Below are 18,831 nucleotides of genomic sequence, written 5' to 3'. Positions count from 1 at the left end.
GCACCGTATCAAAAACCGACATCGATCTCTAAAGGATATCACCACATGTGCTCAGGAACACTTCAGAAAACCACTGTCACTAAATAGAGTTTGTCGCTACATCTGTAAGTGCAAGTTAATGTTGTGCTCTTTAGTCTGTTTCTGAGTCCATTTTGGTGTTTTGAATATTTTTGGACTCTTCCGATCCCTTAGTTTGTGTGTGCACTTCCTGTTTTGGTTACCACAGTTACTTGATTTGTTCACCTGTTTCCTTACGCACACCTGTTGTCAATTGTTTGCTTTGGTATTTATACCTGCCTGCTACCTCAGTTCATTCTTGGTTCGTCACTTGCTAAATGCAACACGCACGTTTGATTATCCCTAAGTCCTTGTCGTTTGCTAAGTTACGTCTTAGCTTCTGTGCGCTCGGCACGCGCTTCTGTGGACACTTGAAACTCGATGCTAGTTTAGCATTAGCTTCTCGTGCGCTCCGGCACGCCGTTACTTAACTGTTTTATACAAGTGTTCTTTTATCATTTTGTATATTGCAATCCTGCCTGTCTGGTCCCACTGCATCCTGAGGTGATACCTTCGCGCATCATTATACGTTCCAAACGTGACAGTTAAAGCCTTAATATGCAAAGCGAAAGCCATTTATCAACAACATCCACCCTGCCTTCTAGCCGATTGCAGCTGAGATAGGCCCTAGCACCCCCTGCGACCCCAAAGGGATAAGCGGTAGAAAATGGATGGATGGATGGATGGATGGATGGATAATGGGTACAAGGAAAATACACAACTTTTCACTAACTACCGAAAAACAGGAGCATCTTGTCTGGCAAATAGGTGTAAGCCTTTGACCACAAACTTAGTCACTGCTGGGTGACATTTGTCTAGCGGCGGACGTGAACTGGAGCGAGTACTGCCAGTCAGAATCTGGCTCTCGTCATGCTCATCTAAATGAGGAGGCATTCATTTCAATTTAACAAATAGCGGCAACATGACGGTGTTAGTTAGCTACACGGTCTCTTTTACAACTCGTTTTTTTTTTAGTCTTTCTGCAAGATGTTTCGTTCTGGAGGCATTCCCAGATTGCAAATTAAACCATGCCCCATCCTCTCCAAAAGTATTATAATTTATCTTTTGAAAATGAACACTGTTTAAATATACCAATATATCTTTCAGTTGCTCTGGCTGAGAACTTTACCTTTCTTGGGAATTTTTCTATTTTTTTTTTTTTTTTTTTGCAATCTAAATTGTAAATAAACATTAGCAAGTCGTGGCTAGCAAAGTATTTAATGTTATGCATTTTCTTTGGTAATTAAGCCCTCACCCACCGAAAAAAACAACAACATAAAAACATCCAATATGCCGAGACTTGCACACTAACCAAGTATTGTCACCATTGTTATAGTAAAAGTTATCATAGGGAAACTATTTTTAGTAACACAATGCCTTTGTCAGGGAGGTAACAAGGCTATTGACCTGCTAAGGTACAGCTGCTGCATCGTTTCTGATTTGGTAAACATTTTTGCTACTTATATAAATCATGTCTCATGAGAAGTTGGTCAACTTTATTATTCAAGAAATCGCTAGGAAGATGCGTCAGGATGCTTGTTTGATCCCTCCGTTTTTTACTTTTGGAGTGAGGATTGTGATGAGTTTATCATCTAAACGACAAACACATATCTTTTGCTGAAAGATATAAACATCCCATCAGTCTACAGCCCAGTAAATGTGAAGATTCTGCTACATGATGCCTGGTGTTAAGTTTACAGAGGGGAGATGACGGCTCAGACACCAGGGGGCGGGGGGAATTTCAATACTTTATTATACATACAGTATATAGTCAATATACATAATAAAAATAAAATATAATAACTAATATAATATATATATAATATATAATATATAATATACTAAGGAAATGGAGTGTCAAAACCTAAGAGTGTGTGTGTGTGTGTGTGTGTGTGTGTGTGTGTGAGGCTATGTGTGTAGTAAGCTGAGGTGTGTGTTACCAAGTGTTGAGAGTGAAGGAACGAGGCAGTCCGTGGGGCAGGCGGGTGGTCCAGGACAGGAAGGGACTGACAAGGTCCGTGTCCGGGTGAGGGTCAAGGATCTAAGAAGGCAGTCCAAAGTTCACGGGGGAAAATAACGGAAGACTCGGGAAGGAACTGAGGGAGAACAAACAAGGATGTCAGACATGGAGGGAAAACGCAGAGAAAGAGAGAGAGAAAGAGCAAAAGCCTTCGGCTTACGGTAAACAAAGGGTAAACTAAGTTCCCGTCAGGATCCTTGGGTCCACTGGTCCTTTATTTAGCTCCCTCTCATCAGGACCAGGTGCGCGATTGCTGATCGCCCACAGCCTTGCCGGCATGTACAGTAGATATATATATATATATATATATATATATAATAAAAAATATTAACCAAGAAACTACACTAAGGAAATGGAGTGTGTCAAAACCCAAGAGTGTGTGTGTGAGGTTATGTGTGTAGTTAGCTGAGGTGTGTGTTACCAAGTGTTGAGAGTGAAGGAACGAGGTAGTTCGTGGGGCAGGCAGGTGGTCCAGGGCAGGAGAGGACTGACAAGGTCCGTGTCCGGGCAAGGGTCAAGGATCGAGGAAGGCATTCCAAAGTCCACAGGGGAAAATAACGTAAGAGAGAGAGAGAGAGAGAGAGAGAGAGAGAGAAAGAGAGAAAGAGAGAGAGAGAGAGAGGGAGAGGGAGAGAGAGCATAAGGCTTCGGCTTACGGTACACAAAGGGTAAACTAAGTTCCCGCCAGGATCCTTGGCTCCATTGGTCCCTTACTCAGCTCCCTCTCATCAGAACCAGGTGTGCTGATTGCTGATCGCCCACAGCCCTGCCAACATTAGGGCGTGACGCGGCCATGGGTGCGTCCCGAGGCGCGGCAAGCAGAGCCCAAAGATGAGGGCGCATTGGAATGTGCCCTGGCCGTGACACTTGGTGTTGCTGGATCTGCTTAGCACACAGCTTCTAAAACTTGTAGCTCACCCTCCGTTCATCCAGGCTCACAAATATTAGGCTGTGGTTCATTATTTGTCCCAGAGAAGTTGTTATTGTCTCTCAAGGTCTGCAATAATTTGTGGCAGTAGTTGTTGCTGAAGAAAATGGCGAATGTTGCGATGTGCTATGTGAACCCAATTTTTTGCCAACAAGTTCTGGCAATGCTTAAAATGTGCAAAATACAGTAAATATTGCATGATATTATGTACGTGCCTAATACTACATTACATACTCTATATATGTACATCATGTATATGAAACACTGTTGTCGGTTTTTGGAGGTTTTAAAGGGCTTTTCAGGCGTTAGAGATCGATTCTCGATACCTGCATTGTTAGCTTCCTCTTGTTAAAGTTTATTTATGATTTACAATCCATGAAAAAAAGAGACATTTGTTCTTGTCTCATTTAGCGATTGTGAATAATAGACCAAATCAGGTGGTGTTTCCCTTCAATGTCCAAGAGAGTGTGTCTACCTCACTGTGAAGTTACAACATCGCCAGACTGCAAACCCTGCTAACCGAGGCACCCAAAAATGTTTGCAAGCTCATGCTAAAATGCATGAACCTTATCATTTGAGGCTTTGGCATTGTTGGATCTGACCTTGTCACAACATCAGTAAATCAAAAAAAGGTGAAATTCATCATAGGTCCCCTTTAAACACATCGTGTAGTATTTTTACAGTTGTGCTCATACGTTTACGTACTTTGGGAGAATTTAGGATTTCTTGGCCATTCTTCAGAGAATATCAATGATAACACAAAAAACTTTCTTCCACTCATGCTTAATGGTTGGTTGAAGCTATTTATTGGCAAACAACTGTGTTTACTCTTTTTAATTCAAAATGACAAAAGAAAGTACCCAAAGGACCCTGATTGCACTTGAAGAAAAATGGGCTTCATGGTCGAGAGGCCAAAAGTTCAATTGTGGTCTCATCACTCCAAATTACTTTATTCCAGAAGTTTTGAGACCTGCCTCTGTGCTGTTTGGCGTAATGTAAGCGGGATACTTTGTGACATTTGGGCAAACATGGCTTTTTTCTGGCGACTCGACCATGCAGCCCATTTTTCTTCAAGTGCCACCTTATTGTGCAATTTCAAACAGCCACACCACAAGTTTTCAGATAGTCATGTATTTCAGCTGAAGTGATTTGTGGATTTTTCCTTGCATCTCGAACATTTTTCCTGGCTGTTGTGGCTAAAATCTTTACTGGTTGACCTGAATCCTTCATTTTCCACTTCTTAATCAGCGTTTGAACACTGCTGATTGGCATTCTCAATTTATTGGATATATTTTTTTACCCACTTTCTGTTTTATGCAGTTCAATTACCTTTTCTCTTAGATCCTTTGACAATTATTTTGCCTTACTCATGACTCGGAATCCAGAAACATCTGTGCAGCACTGGATGAAAGATGCAATGGTCTGTCAGAAGCCCAGAAACTCACTGACCTTTTATACACACACATTAATTACAAACAAACAGGTCACAGGTGAGGATTGGAACCTTCATTAGCCATTCAAACCTGTTTGTGTCAACTTTTGTGCATGTTATCAGATCAAAGTCAGTGGGGTATGTAAACTTTTGATCAGGGTCATTTGGGTACTTTCTTTTGTCATTTTGATTTAAAAAGAGTAAACACATTTGTTTGCCAATAAATAGCTTCACACAACCATTAAGCATGAGTGGAAGAAAGTTTTTTTGTGTTATCATTCATATTCTCTGAAGAATGGCAGAGAAATCATAAATTCTCCCAGGGTATGTAAACTTATGAGGACGACTGTATAGACACTTTTTGTATGACAAAAAGAACATTGTTTATAAAAGACATAATCAACTGCTTCAAAAAACAAGGCCTGTATTTTATTTGCAATAAAATAAAATGCACAAAAAGATCCTTGGATCGGCTCATGAATTTGTTGGGACAAAAGTGTTTTTTGGGCTAATTGATGCAAAAATTCCAGTTATGAGCCTCCCCACCAAATACGTCTGTACTTTAAGTTTTGTTTGTTTACCTTTCCACCGTTTTTTTGTGTTGTATTCATTATAAAGGATACTCTAAACTGGGCTGGTGTAATACAATTTCATGTTAGCTTTTTTCCATTCTGCCCTTGGAAACATAATTAAATTACGTTTCTTGGCAGAAACCGAAACCATATAAAGGTTTATACCAACAACACAAAATACCGAACACGCTTACGGGGCAGCAATGTGAGCGACATTCCCTTTTAAAAATCCTTCAACAAGAGACGGCATTTCAATATAATGAATAATAATAATAAAATAAAAAAAACATGTCCTGGACTACAAATCACTTGATACAGTTTTAATGATTGTGCGAAGGTATAGAAAAAAATAACTACAAAAGCTCACTGCAGTAGGCAATTACAACAATACATTATTGAATTGTGCGTTAAAGTAAAAATCTTTACCCCAGTATCTATTTTTATATATTACATTTTTCTGAATGTCTTTCATTATTGTTTGTATTTTGAATTTATGTATTGTTTTACTATTTACTTTGTTCTATTTTTTTTTTTTTTTTTTTGCTGTTTTGAAGTTTTTGTTTTTCTTTAACATTACCCAAACTGTATATTATTAATTTTGCCGATTTCTCTTTTTAGGCTCATTTTAGTATTTAATTTTTTCAATACCATTTTTCTTCATCAAGCCTTTTATTTACTGTTACAACTTTCCTTTCGCTTCAATTAGAAAACGGTGACTCTTAAAAAGATGAAATGTAAGCCAAAAAAATAATGTAAACATGTAAAAGATATAATGGAAACTAATTATCAGAATATACCGGATTTCCTTGAAATGCCGCCGGGGTGCTAATTAATGTAAAACCTCTTCTCGCTCTTGCGCTTACCAACGGCATGCGGTAAAAGTAAGCATGCGCTAATTATTTCAAAACCTCTTCTCACTCCGGCACTTACCAAAGGCATGCAGTAAAAATTTCAGTGTGATCATCATTTTGAAAATGATGACAGAGGAAGTGTCACTCGTGACGTCACGAGTTTAACCAGGCGGTAATACTAAGCATGCGCTAATTATTTTGCGAAGCGAGTTTGACCTGGCAGTAATTCAAGTCAGGCGCATACTATATACCCTGCGGCAATTAAAGGAAATATGGTATATCAACAAAGGGAATCATTCATTCAGCTGCTTGTTTCTACTACTTTTTAGACTTGAAGAGTTGTGAACATTTAACCATGTAATGCACCTTTATGGAACTTTTAAAGAAAGTCTGAAACAAATAAACCCTAAAGTGCATGCATGTGAATTAAATGGGTGTTCTTGGCATTATTTCTTAATTGAGCAAAAGTCTACCTAAGTTCAACAATGTTTTCACATGCAACCAGTTGGCCACTTGTACACAGTCAATAGAAGGGACGCATTTATCAGGATGATGTGCAAAACCCAAAACCAGTGAAGTTGGCACGTTGGGTAAATCGTAAATAAAAACAGAATATAATGATTTGCCAATCCTTTTCAACCTTTATTCAATTGAATACACTGCAAAAGACACGATACTTAATGGTCAATTTGGTAAACTTTATTTTTGTGCAAACATTAGCTCATTTGGAAATTGATGCCTGCAATATGTTTGAAAAAAATGGCTCAAGTGGCAAAAAAGACAGCAAAAGTTGAGGAATGCTTATTTGGAACATCCCACAGATAAACAGGTGGGTGCCATGATTGGGTATAAAAGCATCTTCCATGAAATGCTCAGTCATTCACAAACAAGGATGGGGCGAGCATCACCACTTTGTGAAAAAATGCGTGAGCAAATCGTCGAACAGTTTAAGAACAACATTTCTCAACGAGCTATTGCAAGGAATTTAGGGATTTCACCATCTACGGTCCGTAGTATTATCAAAGGGTTCATAGGATCTGGAGAAATGCCTGCACGTAACATTGAATGCCCGTGACCTTGGATCCCTCAAAAAGCGACATCAGTGTGTAAGAGGAAGAGTGGCCGTGTGCAACCCGAGGGTCCCTGGTTCAATCCCCACCTAGTACCAACCTCCTCACGTCCGTTGTGTCCTGAGCAAGACACGTCACCCTTGCTCCTGATGGGTGCTGGTTAACGCCTTGCATGGCAACTCCCTCCATCAGTGTGTGAATGTGTGTGTGAATGGGTAAATGTGGAAGTAGTGTCAAAGCGCTTTGAGTACCTTGAAGGTAGAAAAGCGCTATACAAGTACAACCCATTTTTCATTATTTATTTAAAGCAATGGTTCCCAAACTTTTGCAGGCTGGCGCCCCCTTGGCTCCTAAGTGAATTCCTAGCGCCGCCCCTCCCCCCCCACACACACAGACACATATGGAAACAAACAACTCTTTGTTGATATTTGGTATGCTGCAATTTGAAAAGAGAAAGGTTAAACACAAATGTGTATTTCACAAATAAAACCCAATTTAGTAAACCAATTTATTTTTTAGCAGTTTTAACTGTTTCAGCAACATAGAATGGTAAATAAACATTCCACCAGTAACCTTCATTGTCTCACACTTAATATTAATGGGATGGATGTGCTTGGTGCAGGGACATAAGCTTCTCAACATCAGGCTGGAACTCACTAAGAAGAAGTCGTAGATCCCCGCGGTCAGTAATTTTCAGTCGGTTTCTTTGCTTGGAAAGAAGCAAGGCGACTGCACTGAAGCCCCGTTCTACTAAATATGATGTTGGGAAGACAATAAAGTACATCTTGACCTTGTTCCACAGCACTTGATAGCAGTCAGAGATGCACACACAGGTACAAAGTCATATACATTCGTAACAATATATATCAGTGAATGCACCACTCTAACCAGCTCAACACAACACAACACGGCGCGTTCTGGCGAGTCCCCAATTTCATGTTGACTTGAACTCAAGATGATGTTGACCGCCAGAATGCGGTTTTTATTATAAGATAAAATTCTGAACATTACAAGCTTGAAATTACAAACCTGAGCTTTTGCTTTTGTAGTCTATGCTGTCGGATCTGACTGGGCCAGAGCGGCGTGTGGTAACCGGACCCTGATGCGTCGTCCACTGACTCGTCCTGCTGCACGTGTTGTGTACAAATCGTCAAACAAACGTTCGAACTTCTGACTTCGACTTCAGACTGCCGCCCCCCTACCGCCCCCTTCTTCCTCACCGCCCCCCCAGATCTTTCCACCGCCCCCCTACCGCCCACTTTGGGAACCACTGATTTAAAGGATATCACCACATGGGCTCAGGAACAATTCAGAAAACCACTGTCAGTAACTACAGTTCGTCACTACATCTGAAAGTGCAAGTTAAAAATCTACTATGCAGAGCGAATGCTATTTATCAACAACACCCAGAAACGCCTAAGCTGGACCGATGCAAAATGGAAAAGTTTTCTGTGGTCTGACGAGTCCACATTTCAAATTGTTTTTAGAAACTCTGGACGTCGTGTCCTTCGGAACAAAGAGGAAAAGAACCATCTGGATTGTTATAGGCGCAAAGTTCAAAAGCCGGCATCGGTGATGGTATGGGGGTGTATTAGTGCCCAAGGCTCGGGTAACTTACACATGATTTTTTTATATTGTAATGCAATATTTTGTGGTCCCCTTTATTTAGAAAATTACCGAAAAGTATCGAAATTAATTTTGGCAAGCACCAAAATATTGGTATCGGTACAGGTGCTTCATCATATTCTGGTATGGCAAAAAAAAAGAATTTTCTCGGGGTCGCTCCTCCTAGGCCCGCCCCACTTTGTGAGAAGGACCGTGATTTGCTAAGAGATTTCCATTTTTGTTTTAGGCCTCACAGCGGCACAACTCCTTTTCCTTTTCATTACCATGAATTGATTTATTGACTTAAACAAGTTGAAAAACTTATTCGGGAATTACCATTTAATGGTTAATTGTAGGGAATATCAACTGTACTGTGCAGTCTACTAATAACAGTTACAATCAATCAATCAATCAATCAATCAATCAATCAATCAATTCGCTTTGCCTGTTTCAGGGATTAAATACTTTTCGTACCTGCACGTCGACTCCCGTTTACACATCTTGAGGTCGCGCCAATTACCGGCATGAGGAAACGGGACATTTTAGGTAAACACGACTCGACTGGACTTTTCCAGGTAAAACTGAAGGCTGGAATTGATGATAGAGTGGCAAAAAAAAACAACAGTATCTTTATCAATGAGAACACTTTCTACACACGGCTGTGCTGAAGACTATGCAAACCACGGACACAATTCATGAATAATGCAGCAAAAATAATGCCAAGAAGATTAGTATGGTAGAAATACTGTATGGATGAGGAAGTGTAGTGAAAAATCTTTAATGCATTACCAAGCAAACATCATTTAGAAGTTTAGATCCACACCACACTGAAACATTGGTAGAATGCAAATAACTGAATCAGATAAAATACACACAAAACATTGGAACATGAGTGTTAAAAATTAAATGTTTTCTACTTTGGTGATGTTTTGCATTGCCTTTCAGATTCTCACATTGTGGTTTGGACTTTGTTCGTTTTGGTTTTATTTTCTGTCGAGCACTCTTATTTATGTTTTCCACTTCCATCCATCCAGTACCTACCGCTTATTCCCTTTTTGGGATGGCGGGGGGCGCTGGCGCCTATCTCAGCTACAACCGGGCGGAAGGCAGGGTACACCCTGGACAAGTCGCCACCTCATCGCAGGGCCTGTTTTCCACTTACTGTTTGCCATCACCAAAGTTAAGTTGAAGTTAAAGTACCAATGATAGTCACACACACACTAGGTGTGGATAAATTTGTCCTCTGCATTTGACCCATCCCCTTGTTCACCCCCTGGGAGGTGAAGGGAGCAGTGAGGAGCAGCGGTGGCCACGCCCGCCCGTGAATTATTTTTGTTAATTTAACTCCCAATTCCAACCCTTGATGTTGAGTACCAAGCAGGGAAATAATGGGTCCCATTTGTATAGTCTTTGGTATGACTTGGCCGGGGTTTGAACTCACAACCTACCGAACTCAGGGCGGGCACTCTAACCACTAGACCACATGGGCTGGATCCGTTTGTTTTGTACCTAAATGTGTTTTCATATACTTCCTGTGCATTTACTGTACCTGCTGCACTATTTCTTTATTTTTGTTGATAAATTGCACCTGCCCTTCGCCTGCCGTCTCTGCATCTTGGAGTCCATACCAACAATAACACACCGAAATTTAACATTGCCATGGTTACACAGAACGTTACCAAATATAAATAAATAAGCCCCCATCAACACCCCAATCGCCTCCACGGCGAGATTCATTTAGTAGTAAAAGAGTGTTGACTCTATTCATTGAATTAATCAAGGCAGGAATAAATACAGTGTATAATTATAATAAAATAAAAAAATAGAATAAATAAGACGTGCTGCATCCCTGCAAGACCATGGAATTAAAAGTGAAGTGAATTATATTTATATAGCGCTTCTTCTCTAGTGACTCAAAGCGCTTTACATAGTGAAAACCCAATATCTAAGTTATATTTAAACCAGTGTGGGTGGCACTGGGAGAAGGTGGGTAAAGTGTCTTGCCCAAGGACACAACGGCAGTGACTAGGATGGCGGAAGCGGGGATCGAACCTGCAACCCTCAAGTTGCTGGCACGGCCACTCTACCAACCGAGCTATACCGCCCCATTAAAACAGACTATGAAGGGGGGGCGTGGCCCGCGGACCCGCAGCGAAACGGGTTGTGCCAGGACCGGCTTTGAAATCAGCAACAGGTGCGTAGATGGCCCACCTGGGCCTTATTATCTAATCACTTGTCGCTCCGTTAAAAGGCAGCAGCCGGGGAGGAGAGGGGTGTTGGAGTTTAAACGAGTGCAAGAGCAGACAGACACAAAATAATTGCTGAAAAGCAAGACAATTTGTTGCAAAATAAAACTATATCGTGAACCTGATCCAGGCTCTCATGTCAGTGCTTAGTAGTCCGAGGAATCCGGAGGAGAGAGACTTCCACACAGATATTAGAAAGACAATAATACACTGTTTTGCTCGAACATCAGAGGTGAAGTATTTTTTCTTTTAGTAGACATGACATTTTATTTCATATCAATATTTTATCCTGCAAATTTCAACAACAGTAAGTAAAACATTTTTGATGGATAGCTCTGTTAATGTCTCAAATGTAACTTATTTGATGTTAACATGTCCTGTCCAAACAAATCATGTTGTTGATGTAGATGCCCATATTTGCTGTACATACACTATATTGCCAAAAGTATTTGGCCACCCATCCAAATGATCAGAATCAGGTGTCCCTAATCACTTGGCCCGGCCACAAGTGTATACAATCAAGCACTTTGGCCGCTCTCGGGAGCTCAGGGATTTCCAACGTGGAACTGTCATAGGATGCCACCTGTGAAACAAATCCAGTGGTAAAATTTCCTCTTTCCTAAATATTCCAAAGTCAACAGTCGGCTTTATTATAAGAAAATGGAAGAGTTTGGGAACAACAGCAACTCAGCCACCAAGTGGCAGGCCACATAAACTGACAGATAGGGGTCAGCGGATGCTGAAGCTTATACTGCAAAGACTTTCTGCACAGAGCAAACTTCATGTGACCTTCCAATCAGCCCAGGTACAGTACGCAGAGAGCTTCATAGAATGGGTTTCCATGGCCGAGCAGCTGAATCTAAGCCATACATTACCAAGTCCAATGCAAAATGTTGGATGCAGTGGTGCAAAGCACATGTGAGTTAAAACAGGTGGCCAAATACTTTTGTCAATATAGTGTATTTACCTTCCAAAAGAGAAGTTTGGGATATTTATCTTGTTGCCTTATTTGTATTTGAATTTATTAAATGGGTTTATTTAATGTTTGGCGGAAACGACCGAGGCAAAAATTGCTAGAACAAGAGGAGGATAATACAGAGCGACAAAAACATCGGCAAATACGATATGTACAACTATGATATGAAAAAATAATAGCAGAAATGATAATGAACATTGTACTACAAATGGAGCAAAACAAATACCAATTAAAACAGCACTATTGATAGTGAATAAAAAAATACTTTTATAATTGTAAACAATACATTTGTTTCAAATGCAACAATACAAATACTGTATGTAATGAAAACTTGAATTACAAAAGAAAGCAGATACATGGAGGGAAAGAAAGGACAAGCGGACTATAGTAACCTTGGGTTGTTATAGTAACGATAGGATAAGGTTGATCAGTGTGCTGTGTTTTACCCAATTTCCCCTTGGGCAGGGGTGTCCAAAGTGCGGCCCGGGGGCCATTTGGGGGCCGCAGGTCATTTTTAACGGCCGCACGGTACATTTTAAAAATACAATTGAAAAAAATTAAAAACATAAAAAGTGATATAAAAGAGCAAACAGGTGAAACAAAATGTTGCAATGCTTTAATAACACAAAGCTGCCATGCAGGCTGTTTCTTTCTTTAAAAAAAAATAATAATAATGAATCAAAATCAATGTCATTTTGAAATATTGACCTATTCAAGGCTTCAATTGCGTCATATTAAATATTCCACTTTGAGATATTTTTGGGGGAAAATGTTGCATATTTTGTGTTTTGCCATATAAAAAACTGAGCTGTTTTTTTTTAAAGGGTCTAAAACAAACAAACAAAATATAAACAACAATTAAACTTAAAATTGACGGATATATCTGAGGTTGATCTCGAGATTATTATGCTAAAGGTAAACAGTAAAAAAAAAGTATGTATATATTTTTTTAACACTTTAATGAGTAGGACACTTTTGGATCCCCAATTATTTTAGTGTGATTTGTTTTTAAGTGTCATTGCTCAAAAAATAATAATGAATAAAAATCCAAAATTAAGGCTCCAATTATTATATAATCTCAAATATTCCACCTAAAAAAGTTATTGGGTGAAAATATTGCATATTTTGTGTTTTTTCCTAATGTTGATCAAGAGATTTAAAACTTGAATAATAATGAAAATAATAATACTGAATAATGACACATTTTTCATATCTTTTTTTTACCAAAACCCTTTGGGATCCCCCGGATCATAACTGAGTGGAGGCCTAAATGTATATTTTTTATACATATATTGTATTTGTTTTTAAAATAAAAAAATATGAAAATGGCCCCCGCTTGCTTTGATTTTTCAGTGTGCGGCCCTCAGTGGAAAAAGTTTGGACATCCCTGCCCTGGGGGTACAACGTTAATATGTTTGATGAAACATTATTATATGCATGACTGTATGTATGTTTGTACAGTGAATGTATGTAAACAGTTTAAAAAAAAAGTAACTAAAGAATAAAAGGCAACCAAAAGAACACAAGAAAAGCCAGAAGTAAAACAATAAATAAATAAACAAACAGGCTGATATTTTGTAGATTTTTTGGCTCCCCTTTAGATAATTTTCCTTACATTTGAGATTACTAGGTAGATCCAAATGTCAAATGTAAATGCAAGAATGGGAAAAAATTCCACCTGAAAAGCTTCAAAAATTGGTCTCCACAGTTCTCAAAGATTTACTGAGTGTTGTTAAAAGGAAAGGCCATGTAACACAGTGGTAAAAATGCCCCTGTGCCAACTTTTTTTTGTAATGTGTTGCTGCCATTAAATTTTAAGTTAATGATTGTTTGGCAAAAAAAAAAAAAAAAAAAGTTTCTATGTTCAGACATTAAATATCTTGTCTTTCTAGTGCAGGGGTGCCCATTACGTCGATCGCGAGCTACCTGTCGATCGCGGAGGGTGTGTCAGTCGATCGCCAGCCAGGCTTTTAAAAAAATACACCTAAAAATTTGCGATCATCAATCTTCACCAAGACGTCACTTGATTGACATTCACGGCACCCGAGGGTCTTGTGAGATGACACTGGCTGCTGCGAGATAATTATTAAAGGGGAACATTAACACCAAACCTATGCAAGCGTCAATATATACCTTGATTTTGCAGAAAAAAGACCATGTATTTTTTTAAACGATTTCCGATTTCTAAATGGGTGAATTTTGGCAAATTAAATGCCTTTCTGTTTATCGGTCTTGCAGCGATTGCGTCAGAACGTGACGTCACCGAGGTAATACACCCGCCATTTTCATTTTCACATTACAAACACCGGGTCTCAGCTCTGTTATTTTCCGTTTTTTCGACTATTTTTTGGAACCTTGGAGACATCATGCCTCGTCGGTGTGTTGTCGGAGGGTGTAACAACACTAACAGGGAGGGATTCAAGTTGCACCACTGGCAAGAAATTTTCCGCTAGACCCCAATTGAATGTGCCAGAGTGTCTGCACATTTTACCGGCGATGCTAAGACAGACATGGCACAGAGATGTATGGATAACCTGCAGATGCATTTGCAACGATTAAGTCAATGAAATCACAAAGGTGAGTTTTGTTGATGTTGTTGACTTATGTGCTAATCAGACATATTTGGTCGCAGCATGACTGCCAGCTAATCGATGCTAACATGCTATGCTAATTGATGCTAACATGCTATTTACGCTAGCTGTATGTACATTTGAAACTAGATACCCACATTTAATGCGAAACAAACACTTACCAATCGACTGATTTAAGTTGCTCCAGTTTCACAAGATGCGAAAGTCCTGATCGTTTGGTCTGCACATTTTACCGGCGATGCTAATAAGGCAGCCATGCTATGGGCCACTTCATTAGGTACACCAATACTATGGCCGAGTAGCGTCAACAGCTATTCGCTCAATAGCTTCGATTTCTTCTTCGATTTCGTTTTCGCTATCTGCCTCCAGTCTCCGACCATCTGTTTCAATACATGCGTAATCTGTTGAATCGCTTAAGCCGCTGAAATCCGAGTCTGAATCCGAGCTAATGTCGCTATATCTTGCTGTGGTAACCGCCATGTTGTTTGTATTGGCAGCACTGTATGACGTCACAGGGAAATGGATAGTCGCATCTCAAAAAACCCTAAATTATGAACTTTAAAGCTTTTTTTAGGGATATTCCGGGAGGTGTAAAATTTTGAAAACAACTTTGAAAAATAAAACAAGACACAGGGAACTGATTTTTATTGTTTTCAACCCTTTTGAAACTTTGATAATGTTCCCCTGTTTTATTTCAACAGACTGTCGCTCCATACCTTCCATCAAAACTCTAAAGGCCGACTAAACAGTTTCTATCTTCACAATAACAAAATAAGAGTCTCGGAAAGCTGGCGTGCACAAGCGAGCAAGCTACGTAATTTGCCGCCAATGTTTTTCTTGTAAAGTGTATGGAAGCTGGATGAATAAGATGCCAAAAACCAACCACTTTCATGTGGTATTGTACAGAAAGGACGACTTTTTTTCTCCTCCATTCAAAAATGTGTACGTTATCATCACTCACTACTGTCTGATTCCAATCAATGCAAGTCATCAGAATCAGGTAATACACCAACTTATATTCTTGTCTTCATGAAAGAAAGACATCTATATGTGTTACACATGCTTGTATTATCATTAAACACATTTAACTTAACAAAAATGTCTCTTTCATAAATAAATAAATATAAATGATATATGTGAATGAGGTAGATCCCCTCGATTTGGTCAATTGAAAAGTAGCTCGCCTGCAGAAAAGGTGTGGGCACCCCTGTTGTAGTTTATTCAATTAAATATAAGTTGAAAAGGATTTGCAAATCATTGTATTCTGTTGTTATTTAAAAATCACACAACGGGCCAACTTCCCTGGTTGTGGGTTTTGTATATCTCAAATATGAAGAAAATTTGGAAAATGTGAGAAAAGTAAAACTAAATATTCAAAATAAAGCACCTTGACAAGTGGGATGTATTAATAAATTGGGTTAACCATAAAAATGTTCTATAAGACATTACAAGCAGGAGGGATGGTGCTGCTGACATTTGCAATAACATTGCGGAATTTGTGGTTTACAGATGTCTGAGGCCTGATACGTTCTTTGTTTCTATAGCTGGTTCCTCTTCGCTGTGCAATGTACTTCTGTTAAAGTACACTAAGAGCGTATTCTGCCGTTGTACATTACAATACCAATGGGTGGTCTGCTGTTGGTTTGGCCTCCACCTCTGGATGTGGGTTGTCATGCTGGGCCCTGCTGGTGCTGTGTGGGATGGTGCCCTGCTGTTCATCTGCCTCTCTGCTTGCTGGCTTGTCTGTTCCCTCGCCGCCTGACTCATTCCAATGTGTTTTGCCGAGGTCGTCTTGTCATTTTATAATTAGTATTTTATTTATGGCTTGGAGTTTGGGATGTGGATACGAGGCCCTTGAGTTGCTTTGCTCACCTGCGCTTCAAGTCCCCCTGTTCCTTTCCAGGGTAAAATTGTACGGTATAGGGCATCAAAATCAACAAAAATATTAAATGGCTGGATAGGACGAAAAAAGAAAGATTATTACAATAAATCTTGTGTACAACTTTATATATATATATATATATATATATATATATATATAAATATATATATATATATATATATATATATATATATATATATATATATATATATATATATATATATATATATATATATATATATATATATATACACATAAAAATCTCCTGATGATTGAGGGAACCCCTCATGAAACAGTTCTGTAGAGATGAAGTAGTCTTGTGATTTTTCCCACACCTACATATATATATATATATACATATATATATATATATATATATATATATATATATATATATATATATATGTATATATGTGTATATATATGTGTATATGTACTGTATGTGTGGGAAAAATCACAAGACTACTTCATCTCTACAGAACTGTTTCATGAGGGATTCCCTCAATGGTCAGGTGAAAAAAAAATAAATAAAATAAATAAATATATATATATATATATATATATATATATATATATATATATATCCTGACGATTGAGGCAACCCTTCATGAAACAGTTCTGTAGAGATGAAGTAGTCTTGTGATTTTTCCCACACATACAGTACACGTATTGCGCTCTACCACGGTATCGAGCATTATTCTCTGGATGATTTAATTAAGACCTATATATATATATATATATATATATATATATATATATATATATATATATATACACACACACACACACACACACACACACACACACACACAGTCATGCTCATAAGTTTACATACCCTGGGATAATTCATGATTTCTTGACCATTCTTCAGAGAATATGAATGATAACACAACAACCTTTCCTCCATTCATGCTTAATGGTGTCATGTTTTGTGGTCATGTTCTGTTAGGTTTTGGACTCATGGTGCACTCTTGTTTGTTTTGTCACCATGACAACTCATTAGTTTCACCTGTTATGTGTTCACGACTCACGCACCTTATTTGTTTGGACTCACATACCCGTCAATCACTGCACTACTATTTAAGCCTGTTGTTGCCAGGCAGTCAGCTTGGCGACGTCACCCTCTACACACCCCTTGTTACCCACGCTGATGATCCATGCTGCGCTTTTTCATGCTCTTTTCTCGTTCCAAGTAAGTTTTCGTTATTCATGCTATAGTTTGCAAGTTTTGTTTTATGTCTATAGTTTACGTTATAGTAATTAGTTTTTGTTTTTTTAGCCAAGTTTTGTACCTCCGCTGTGAGCGCTTTTTGTTTATACCCTTTTTTTTGGTCATTTCGAGTTAATATTAAAAGATGTCATTAAATTCACGTCGTGTCCGATTCAGTCGCTTTGCACCACAGGAAAACAAACCGACCCTAAGTCCACGTCATGACAAATGGTTTTGTGAAGCTATTTATTGGCAAACAACTGTGTTTACTCTTTTTGAATCAAAATGACAAAAGAAAGTACCCAAATGACCCCGATCAAAAATGTACTTACCTCAGTGACTTTGTCAATCAATCATCAATCAATCAATGTTTATTTATGTAGACCTAAATCACAAGTGTCTCAAAGGGCTGCACAAGCCACAACGACAGCCACGGTACAGAACCCACATAAGGGCAAGGAAAAACTCACCCCAGTTGGATGTCGATGTGAATGACTATGAGGAACCTCCGAGAGGACCGCATATGTGGGCAACTTTGATTTGATAACATGCACAAAAGTTGACACAAACAGGTTTGAATGGCTAATCAATGTTCCAATCCTCACCTGTGACCTGTTTGTTTGTTATTAATGTGTGTTTATAAAAGGTCAGTGAGTTTCTGGGCTTCTGACAGACCATTGCATCTTTGCAGATGTTTCTGGATTCTGAATCATGGGGAAGGCAAAAGAATTGTCAAAGGATCTGCAAGAAAAGGTAATTGAACTGCATAAAACAGGAAATGGGTATAAAAATCTACCCAAGGAATCGCGAATGCCCATTAGTAGTATTCATATGCTGATTAAGAAGTGGAAAATGAGGGTTTCAGGTCGACCAGCAAAGATTTCAGCCACAACTGCCAGGAAAATTGTTCGAGAAGCAAAGTAAAAACCACAAATCACTTCAGCTGAAATACAGAACTCCCTGAAAAAAATATGGTCTGGTTGTTTCAAGATGCACTATAAGGAGGAAGAAAAATGGGCTCCATAGTCGAGTCGCCAGAAGAAAGCCATTCCTGCGTAAATGTCACAAGGTATCCCGCTTACATTACGCCAAACAGCACAAATACAAGCCTCAACACTTCTGGAACAAAGTAATTTGGTGTGATGAGACCAAAATTGAACTTTTTGGCCACTCGACCATGCAGCCCATTTTTATTCGACTGCGATCAGGATCATTTGGGTACTTTCTTTTGTCATTTTGATTTAAAAAGAGTAAACACAGTCGTTTACCAATAAGGTATGTAAACTTATGAGCACAACTGTGTGTGTATATGTTTATATATATATATATATATATATATATATATACACACACAATTTTCTTCTTATGTATTTGAAAAATGAAATAATGAT

The sequence above is a fragment of the Nerophis ophidion genome, linkage group LG13 (genome assembly GCF_033978795.1).
Source record: "Nerophis ophidion isolate RoL-2023_Sa linkage group LG13, RoL_Noph_v1.0, whole genome shotgun sequence".
Lineage (NCBI taxonomy): Eukaryota > Metazoa > Chordata > Actinopteri > Syngnathiformes > Syngnathidae > Nerophis > Nerophis ophidion.
Note: the sequence above shows the minus strand (reverse complement) of the source record.